The sequence below is a fragment of the Lampetra fluviatilis genome, chromosome 1, assembly GCF_964198595.1.
Source record: "Lampetra fluviatilis chromosome 1, kcLamFluv1.1, whole genome shotgun sequence".
NCBI lineage: Eukaryota > Metazoa > Chordata > Hyperoartia > Petromyzontiformes > Petromyzontidae > Lampetra > Lampetra fluviatilis.
In genome coordinates, this window is record NC_136275.1 from 41,598,947 (window position 1) to 41,610,225 (window position 11,279).

Consider the following 11,279-nt stretch of genomic DNA (forward strand, 5'->3'; position numbering starts at 1 on the left):
TTGTGTTTTACAAGAGTAGATGAATCTGAAAACGCCTTCCCACACACACTGCACTTGAAGGGTTTCTCTCCCGTGTGTGTTCTCTTGTGTGTCACAAGAGCAGATGACTGTGCAAACGCCTTCCCACACACACTGCACTTGAAGGGTTTCTCTCCCGTGTGTGTTCTCTGGTGTGCTACAAGAGCAGATGACTGTGCAAACGCCTTCCCACACACACTGCACTTGAAGGGTTTCTCTCCCTTGTGTGTTCTCTGGTGTGTTACAAGATCATATGACTGTGCAAACGCCCTCCCACACACACTGCACTTGAAGAGTTTCTCTCCTGTGTGAGTTCTCTGGTGTGTTACAAGATCATATGACTGTGCAAACGCCCTCCCACACACACTGCACTTGAAGGGTTTCTCTCCTGTGTGAGTTCTCTGGTGCCGTGTCAAATGTTCAGGACGATCCGTGCTGTATGCACACTGGTCGCATTGATGCCTTTTTGCACCGAGCTGCGCCGAGTGCCTTTGCTCCATGAGACCAATTCTGCAGAGGCAGCGACAGCTGCAGACAGAAACAAAGAATATCCACATCATCTACACATCAGTATCGAGGCACTGAGGAATGCATATATACACAGTCACACGTGACTTACACGTCTATAGTTATTCATATATTTATGATATAGTAAAAAAGTGTCCCAAATTCATCACATGGGCTGTTATGGCACACAATGAGAGGGCAAATGGTTATAACCGTGCCTGGAAGCCCTCGTATCTTCAAAATGAACGTTAACCCAAAACTCAGCACACAATTTCAGCTGTCTGGCTTCTAAATAAATGTTTATGAAAGCTAAATTCAGCTGACATAACAATGGGTGTTGAAAATAATACTATTTGTGTTATGCACAAATGCATAAATTAATGTTCAATCGCAATTTAGAGGTGTGAAGCCAGGCACAGATGTCCTTGATTGCTCGGATGAGCAGTTCCGACTTAAGCTGCTGCACGTGTTTGCTGTGATCACTTCCTGACTCCATTCTTACAAAGAGTTCCAGAGGAAAACTAAAATAAACTACTGTTTTGATATAACCTCTGTGCTCAATAGAGTTAATAGACTTTACTGCAAATACAAACTTGACACTGTCACACACTCAGAGGTGGAGCCAGGATTTTCAAGTAGGGGGAGAAAACCCCTCCAGCAATGAAAAATTACAGGAGTTGTTAGTAAGTAAGGAGTTGTTAGTGAGAAAGGAGTTGTTAGTAAGAAAGGACTTGTCCCTTGCTCTTCATTCGACGCGTGTGATCGTCATCGCCCTCGCTGAACGTGTTGATGCCTTCAGGAAAGAAAAATAGACTTTTGTATTTTGGGGGGGGGGGAAGGGAAATGACCATGACGTATGTGGCATCAACCCGCATCACACCTGAGCTAAGGGCTCTGCAATGCTTACCCCCCTACCACATGGCTCTTCGCGCGCCGTACTTCTACAGCTGTTCACAGCGTGCCGGGAGATTTTAGGTGGCGCTTCGCTCCTGGCCGACTAAGTCATTGGCTTCTCGGAGTTTCAATACAAATCCGTGTGAAGAACAGGTACAACTGCCATCTTAAATATATAGCAGAACTTACACCTGTTTGTTTGTGTGAAACAGCAAAAACTCTCCAACGCTGAGCTCTGGCGTCATGAAATTTTCACAGCTTATGCTGTCTGGAATTTCTAAGCGAACGCCACGTCATTCCCTTCCCGAGTGGCAAAAATCGACCTGACGTAGCAGTGGGTTCAGGTTGAATTTCCTTGAGTGAAAACATCCGATTTAGGTAAATTGAAGTGTTTCGGCTTCCTTCTTGCAAGTGTAATGTAGTAACTCCACGGGAGACGACTTCACGGGTAACACACTCTTTATTTTATCAAACTTGGTTACAGGTGACTAACACCTACTTTGTATCTCGGGTGACAAACACCCACTTAGCTACTTGGCGACTAACGCCCACTGAGCTACTCGGATGACCAACATCCACTTAGTACTCGGGTGACAAACACCCACTTAGCTACTTGGCGACTAACGCCCACTGAGTTACTCGGATGACCAACATCCACTTAGTACTCGGGTGACAAACACCCACTTAGCTACTTGGCGACTAACGCCCACTGAGCTACTCGGATGACCAACATCCTCTTAGCTACTTGGCGACTAACGCCACTGAGCTACTCGGATGACCAACATCCACTTAGTACTCGGGTGACAAACACCCACTTAGCTACTTGGCGACTAACGCCCACTGAGCTACTCGGATGACCAACATCCACTTAGCTACTCGGCGACTAACGCCACTGAGCTACTCGGATGACCAACATCCACTTAGCTACTCGGCGACTAACGCCACTGAGCTACTCGGCTTCACTAGGTCTTCAGCTCCGTCTTCGGGTCTTCAACTCGGTAACTCTCCCCGAGTGCTCTCGCGCGTCCCCCTTTATACCCCACCTGCGGACGTCGCTGCGAGCACCCACTTATTCGACCAATCGCCGGGCGCTGGCTACGATCCTCTTTTCCCACATCTTATCGTGCCTCACCACTCACTCCGCGCCGCCTCGTCATCTGTCACTCCCGGCGCGCGCGTCCACACCACGCCCACTGCGCGTGCCCAACCCCGCACCCCGCGCCGCCCCGTGATCCATCACTGTCACAGTCGGCGCACGTCAATACCACCACTACATCACCCCCTACCACATAGCTCGCAGCCGCCCCGGCTGCTACAAAAATATACAAACCCTCCCTGTGTGCCCCGTAACACAACACAACAACAAGAACAACAACTAAGCTAACAACACAACACGACGCGAACACCACCATCCGCAACCCTCAACCAATGCCACCGCGACAATAGAACAATATATACAAACCGGCGAGTGACAATAGCAATGTGTATACAAAAAAAATAAATGGAAAAATTGTTTTTTTCTTTCGACTCGTGCAGTGTCCCCTTTTCTTCCGAGCGTCCCTACAACGGGACATTACCCCGGCAGAGGGGAACACCGGGCGAGCTCGGTGTAGAGCACAAAAAAACCGTCCTCATGAAAATTGTTGAGACCTAGCCCGAGTCCGCCTTGCCGGTCCGTCGTACGGCACCAGACGCGGTTGAACGTCCGGTGGTGCCGGCGGTTCAGGAAGACATCGGCCAGGCATCGAGGACTCGTGCGTGCCCCGGGGTTCAGGCTCTCGACGGTCAGCAGCCGTCAAGCCCGAGGCACCGGGTTTTGTTGGGATGACTTGTGGCCCTGGTCGTCGTCCCGACGTGGTCCTGCGGCGCGCGGACGCGGGGCCCGGCACCCGGCTGCGACGTGACCCCGAAGGCCGCAGTTGTAGCAGACGACGGACGTCGTAGGTTTCGGTTGCTCCAGCTTGCGGGGCGAACGTGTGGGCGAACGACCTCCCGTTCTCCACTCCCCCGGACACAATGCAGCGAAGCCCCGCTCCTGCACCGCAGCTGGCTGAGGTTCGGCGATCGTGGCGGCCAGTGCCGCATTCCCCGGCCATTTGCAGACGACCCCCGGCTTGCGTTTGAGGACCTCGTACGCGTGAATGCTCGTGGCGATCGCCAGGGAGCAGATCTCCATCTCGTCTGCCACGTTGATGGGGACCCCCAACTCGTGGGCCAACACCAGCAGCTGCTCCGTCACCATGGCGTCCTTCCCCTCCTTATCCATGCGGGGAAAAGCCGCGTCCGCCAAGGCGAGCAGTGCCGTGCGGTAGGCTAGCGTCGTTTCCCCAGCCACCTTCCGCCGATCGTAGAACTGGTGGCGGCACGTGGAGGGCGGCCCGAACACCTTCGCCATCAGGTGTAGTGCGGCCTGGAGCGTAGAGCGGGACGACCTTGCAGCAGATGTGAAGGCTGCAAGCGCGTCGTCGTCAAGCACCGCTGGCAACGCACGCAGGGCAGTGGTGTCGGACCACCCCGACATCTCCTGATGAGCGAGGAACCTTCGTTGGAAGGCTCCCCAGTCGCCCCCATCCGCCTTGAACGCCGACAGCGCGGGCAATCTTTGCTGGAGGACCCGATCGTCGTCGACGTCGGAGAGATTTTCCCGCGCTCCGCTGGAGTTGTGTAAAATGTCGGCTCGGTTGTCAGGCGCAAAATGGAGGGCTCCGGCGCGCGCCGATGACGTGGGCTGCGCTGCGCGGAGGTGTTCGGCCACGTGGCGTCCGTCTTTCCCGCCAATCGGTGGCGGCCCCCCAAAAACGGCGGCAACTTCCAGGCTTTTGGCGCGAAGCGCCCTTTGGCGGGAATCCTCCACCGTCGCTTCCTCCACGACCCCCGCAGCCTTTTTTCCGCTCGCCGGAACGGAGATGTCGGCCAAGACAGCGGCGGCGGCGAGTAGCAACTCCGCCAAGCGGGCGTGCGCGTCCTGGAGGCCGGTGTCGGAGGCAAGCGGAGCGTCGGCCATCACCGCGAAGTGCTGCATCGGCGGCAACTCCTCGTCCTCTACTCCCGAGGTCGGTGTCCCCGGTACGCCGTCGTCATCCCGACCTCGCTCGTGGGTACGGGTAGTCTTCCTTGTGTCCATACTTCTTGAAGACAGGTTTACTTCTGACGCCAGTTGTAATGTAGTAACTCCACGGGAGACGACTTCACGGGTAACACACTCTTTATTTTATCAAACTTGGTTACAGGTGACTAACACCTACTTTGTATCTCGGGTGACAAACACCCACTTAGCTACTTGGCGACTAACGCCCACTGAGCTACTCGGATGACCAACATCCACTTAGTACTCGGGTGACAAACACCCACTTAGCTACTTGGCGACTAACGCCCACTGAGTTACTCGGATGACCAACATCCACTTAGTACTCGGGTGACAAACACCCACTTAGCTACTTGGCGACTAACGCCCACTGAGCTACTCGGATGACCAACATCCTCTTAGCTACTTGGCGACTAACGCCACTGAGCTACTCGGATGACCAACATCCACTTAGTACTCGGGTGACAAACACCCACTTAGCTACTTGGCGACTAACGCCCACTGAGCTACTCGGATGACCAACATCCACTTAGCTACTCGGCGACTAACGCCACTGAGCTACTCGGATGACCAACATCCACTTAGCTACTCGGCGACTAACGCCACTGAGCTACTCGGCTTCACTAGGTCTTCAGCTCCGTCTTCGGGTCTTCAACTCGGTAACTCTCCCCGAGTGCTCTCGCGCGTCCCCCTTTATACCCCACCTGCGGACGTCGCTGCGAGCACCCACTTATTCGACCAATCGCCGGGCGCTGGCTACGATCCTCTTTTCCCACATCTCATCGTGCCTCACCACTCACTCCGCGCCGCCTCGTCATCTGTCACTCCCGGCGCGCGCTTCCACACCACGCCCACTGCGCGTGCCCAACCCCGCACCCCGCGCCGCCCCGTGATCCATCACTGTCACAGTCGGCGCACGTCAATACCACCACTACACAAGCATCAATTTTTTCAGGGTTTTTCAGTGAATTATGAGGGAATATTAAATTAATCCAAGACAAGAATCCAAGTCCCGGGCAAAGCCGGGTAGTGAAGCTAGTTACTAATAAACCCCAATGATCCTATCGAAATTAGGGATTTCTATCGGATTGTTGGGGGGGCACGTGCCACCCCACCCCCACTGGCTCCACCACTGTCACGGTTCACAGGTGGTGGTGTGTCCAGACCCATGCCTTGCCACCTTCACCTGCTCAGTATTAATGCTTCCTCACTCCACCAAGTAATTCATTGAGGATCAACCAACACAGCCGAGGCTGCGTGTCTCTCTGTGGTGAGATGTTCACTACCTGTCCTGGCATACAGGAAGTCGTGGGTTCGATCCCGACCCTGACGCCTGCTGTATATTTGTAGTTTACGTGTCTCTCTCTCTCCCCGTGGTCGCATGGATTTCCTTCCCGATCCCCGGGTTTCCCCTCCACATGTAGAGAGTGAACACCGCCACGCGTCTAGAGTGAACACCGCCACGCGTCTAGAGTGAACACCACCACGCGTCTAGAGTGAACACCACCACGCGTCCAGAGCGAACACCGCCACGTATCTAGAGTGAACACCGCCACACGTCTAGAGCGAACACCGCCACGCGTCTAGAGTGAACACCACCACGCGTCCAGAGCGAACACCGCCATGTGTCTAGAGTGAACACCGCCACGCGTCTAGAGTGAACACCGCCACACATCTAAAGTGAACACCGCCACACGTCTAGAGCGAACACCGCCACGCGTCTAGAGCGAACACCGCCACGTGTCTAGAGTGAACACCGCCACGCGTCCAGTGTGAACACCGCCACGCGTCTAGAGTGAACACCGCCACGCGTCCAGAGTGAACACCGCCACGCATCTAGAGTGAACACCGCCACGCGTCTAGAGTGAACACCGCCACGCGTCCAGAGTGAACACCGCCACGCGTCTAGAGTGAACACCGCCACGTGTCTAGAATGAACACCGCCACGCGTCTAGAGTGAACACCACCACACGTCTAGAGTGAACACCACCACGCGTCTAGAGTGAACACCGCCACGCGTCTAGAGTGAACACCACCACGCGTCCAGAGTGAACACCACCACGCGTCTAGAGTGAACACCACCACGTGTCTAGAGTGAACACCGCCACGCGTCCAGAGTGAACACCGCCACGCGTCTAGAGTGAACACCGCCATGCATCTAGAGTGAACACCACCATGTGTCTAGAGTGAACACCACCACGCGTCTAGAGTGAACACCACCACGCGTCTAGAGTGAACACCGCCACGCATCTAGAGTGAACACCGCCATGCGTCTAGAGTGAACACCGCCACGCGTCCAGAGTGAACACCGCCACGCGTTCAGAGTGAACACCGCCACGCGTCCAGAGTGAACACCGCCACGCGTCTAGAGTGAACACCGCCATGTGTCTAGAGTGAACACCACCACGCGTCTAGAGTGAACACCACCACGCGTCTAGAGTGAACACCGCCACGCGTCTAGAGTGAACACCACCACGCGTCTAGAGTGAACACCGCCACGCGTCTAGAGTGAACACCACCACGCGTCTAGAGTGAACACCGCCATGTGTCTAGAGTGAACACCACCACGCCTCTAGAGTGAACACCACCACGCGTCTAGAGTGAACACCGCCACGCGTCTAGAGTGAACACCGCCACGCATCTAGAGTGAACACCGCCACGCGTCTAGAGTGAACACCGCCACGCGTCCAGAGTGAACACCGCCACACGTCTAGAGTGAACACCGCCACGTGTCTAGAATGAACACCGCCACGCGTCTAGAGTGAACACCACCACACGTCTAGAGTGAACACCACCACGCGTCTAGAGTGAACACCACCACGCGCCTAGAGTGAACACCACCACGCGTCTAGAGTGAACACCGCCACACGTCTAGAGTGAACACCACCACGTGTCTAGAGTGAACACCGCCACGCGTCCAGAGTGAACACCGCCACGCATCTAGAGTGAACACCGCCATGCATCTAGAGTGAACACCACCATGTGTCTAGAGTGAACACCACCACGCGTCTAGAGTGAACACCACCACGCGTCTAGAGTTAACACCGCCACGCATCTAGAGTGAACACCGCCATGCGTCTAGAGTGAACACCGCCACGCGTCCAGAGTGAACACCGCCACGCGTTCAGAGTGAACACCGCCACGCGTCCAGAGTGAACACCGCCACGCGTCTAGAGTGAACACCGCCATGTGTCTAGAGTGAACACCACCACGCGTCTAGAGTGAACACCACCACGCGTCTAGAGTGAACACCGCCACGCGTCTAGAGTGAACACCGCCACGCGTCTAGAGTGAACACCGCCACGCGTCTAGAGTGAACACCACCACGCGTCTAGAGTGAACACCGCCATGTGTCTAGAGTGAACACCACCACGCCTCTAGAGTGAACACCACCACGCGTCTAAAGTGAACACCGCCACGCGTCTAGAGTGAACACCGCCACGCGTCTAGAGTGAACACCGCCATGTGTCTAGAGTGAACACCACCACGCGTCTAGAGTGAACACCACCACGCGTCTAGAGTGAACACCACCACGCGTCCAGAGTGAACACCACCACGCGTCCAGAGTGAACACCGCCACGCGTCCAGAGTGAACACCGCCACGCGTCCAGAGTGAACACCGCCACGCGTTCAGAGTGAACACCGCCACGCGTCCAGAGTGAACACCGCCACGCGTCTAGAGTGAACACCGCCATGTGTCTAGAGTGAACACCACCACGCGTCTAGAGTGAACACCACCACGCGTCTAGAGTGAACACCGCCACGCGTCTAGAGTGAACACCACCACGCGTCTAGAGTGAACACCGCCACGCGTCTAGAGTGAACACCACCACGCATCTGGAGTGAACACCGCCATGCGTCTAGAGTGAACACCGCCACGCGTCCAGAGTGAACACCGCCACGCGTTCAGAGTGAACACCGCCACGCGTCCAGAGTGAACACCGCCACGCGTCTAGAGTGAACACCGCCATGTGTCTAGAGTGAACACCACCACGCGTCTAGAGTGAACACCACCACGCGTCTAGAGTGAACACCGCCACGCGTCTAGAGTGAACACCACCACGCGTCTAGAGTGAACACCGCCACGCGTCTAGAGTGAACACCACCACGCGTCTAGAGTAAACACCGCCATGTGTCTAGAGTGAACACCACCACGCCTCTAGAGTGAACACCACCACGCGTCTAGAGTGAACACCGCCACGCGTCTAGAGTGAACACCGCCACGCGTCTAGAGTGAACACCGCCATGCGTCTAGAGTGAACACCACCACGCGTCTAGAGTGAACACCACCACGCGTCTAGAGTGAACACCACCACGCGTCCAGAGTGAACACCGCCACGCGTCCAGAGTGAACACCGCCACGCGTCCAGAGTGAACACCGCCACGCGTCCAGAGTGAACACCGCCACGCGTCCAGAGTGAACACCGCCACGCGTCCAGAGTGAACACCGCCACGCTGTTGACGAGCCTCACCTTGTTGTTGTTGTTGGCAGGTCTCTTGTGAAAACAAGAGCGGTACAGCAGCTCAAGCGGGCGTGGCCTGGTAAAAATAAAAACTGTGTTAATGTTTAAAGTAAAACAAAGTTACAAAGTGGTGAGCCGGGTGAAGACAAATTCAACTTAAGCGAGAGAATTGAAGCGAACGCGACCAGGCGAGGGCAGGAGGCAAGGCCCCGCGTTGTAAAGTTCCAACCTGGACATCGCTTCCATGCTCGCTGCTACTCAATTGACATCCCTACGAGAGAGATAGCGAGGCTCTACCTCGGTAAACAACAACCACCACAACCACAACCACCACCACAACCACAACAACCACCACCACTTCTAGATTTGAAGCTTTCGTGACTGCAAGGATTCATATTCTTAGTTTTTTTCGGTAAAGTCACGTAGGTAAAACATTAAAATTAATAAAAGTAAAATAAAATAAAAATCACGACGTTTCGGGGAAGGGCCAAGTACAGCACACTTTTTATTCTGTACTTGGCCCTTCCCCCCCTCTCCAACCATTGTATAAACGGAGTGGTAGCTCCTGCAATCTCTCATTTACTAGATACAGCTGTCGTGGCTGTGACGGTTCCACCTGAAGACGGAAGCTTGTGTTGCCTCCGAAACGTCGTGATTTTTATTTTTATTAATTTTAATGTTTTACCTACGTGACTTTACCGAAAAAACCTAAGAATATAACCACCACCACAACCGCGATGAGAATTTCTCACCTCGGATTTCAGTGCACGGGCCGAGCGGCAACTTCCTGGTCCCTCGTGACGTCAGGCGGCAGCAGGTGACATGACGTCACTTGCGGGGTACGATGACACTCCCCTCCCACAATGGGCGGGGCGGGGCGGGGCGGGGCGGGGCGGGGCGGGGCGGGGCGGGGCGGGGCGGGGCGGGGCGGGGCGGGGCGGGGATTCCCCACGCAGGGCGCCATCTCGGCTGGGCACCGCGTGGAGGACGCGTGGTTCTTGTGGCGTCGTTGAATTCGTCTTCAACTACCGATCACAGCTGCTCCATGTGGCTTAGCAGCTCCTCAAGGTGGATCACCAGCTCGACCATATGGCTTACCAGCTCGTCAAGGTGGATTCCCAGCTCCTCAAGGTGAGTTGCCAGCTCATTCAGTGGAATTTTTTTGTCAAACACAGTTACGAGGCCTGTCTTGTGTTTAGTGTTAGTAATAGCCTAGATTCGTAGACCGTCGCTTTTTTAAGTGTAACATTTAAGCTATTTAAGTGCAAAATCCTCTCATTGTTTTTCATTGTAATGAGGCGAGGAGGAGACTGTAACACGTTCCCAAGAGGGATGAAGTTTTAAATCGTGCGTCAACACGTGTTTAGATTGCGGCCTGCGTGGTGATTATCGGCAGCCTGTATGTAATTCAGGCGAGTCCGTGCTCTGAATATTGAGTTTTGCGAGGTTTTTTCAAATATACTTCCCTACGATCGATTTCGTTTATTTTGTATAATCTGACAGTGATTGTCAACTCCCTCCCCCCGCAATCATTTCCCGAAATATATTTCAGAACAAACGTTAAGGTGCAAAGTTGACAATTTGTCAATACAAAAGAGGGTTGGGTTTGTTTAGGGTTAGCGGTTAAGGGTTAGGGTCAGGGGGGTTAGGGTTTAGGGATAGGGTTAGTATGATATATGTAGATTAAAAGTCAGACATTTCACGATGAAATGTTCAAGTAAATATTAAAATTGGTTTACTAACTCATGCCGTTTTTAGCCAAAATTAGCAACATTTTTACATCTTTATTTTTCAACAAAAGTTCATTCCTCTTTTGTATTTAGCCGTAGTATGCTATATATTACATTAAAAGTGACAAATTTAACGATTGCATTTTCACATCTCTAAAAGATATCAGCATACTAACCTATGCAGTTTATTTGCTAAAATGAGCCAAATTTTCACATCTTAATTTTCCAAGAAAAAGTTAATTCCTCCTTTATGTTTAGCATTAGTATGCTATATATTACATTAAAAGTGAGACATTTCACGATTACATTTTCACGTCTCAAAAGAAAATCAGCATACTAACTTATACAGTTTTTTGCCAAAATGAGCCAAATTTCCATAGCTTTATTTTTTAACAAAAAGTGCATTCCTCCATTGTGTTTGCTGTAGTATGCTACGTATTACGTACAAAATTGAAAATTTCACGATAAAATTTTCACCTCAGGTATGCCAAGAAAATCATCATACCTTATTTGGCCATAAAGCAAATTGGCATACTAGCCTATGCCGTTTATGGACAAAATTGTGTAAGGGTTTGGGGTTAG

General features: G+C 53.1%; 1 long non-coding RNA gene across 1 annotated transcript; it reads right to left on the bottom strand.

Annotated features, from left to right (window-relative positions):
• Positions 1-9,761, bottom strand: LOC144943504 (uncharacterized). Its single transcript, XR_013639503.1, has 3 exons — positions 9,720-9,761; positions 8,977-9,043; positions 1-546 (listed from the first exon to the last, which is right to left on the bottom strand). It is a non-coding gene; the product is annotated as an uncharacterized LOC144943504 (long non-coding RNA).
• Positions 9,762-11,279: the final 1,518 nt, after the last annotated feature.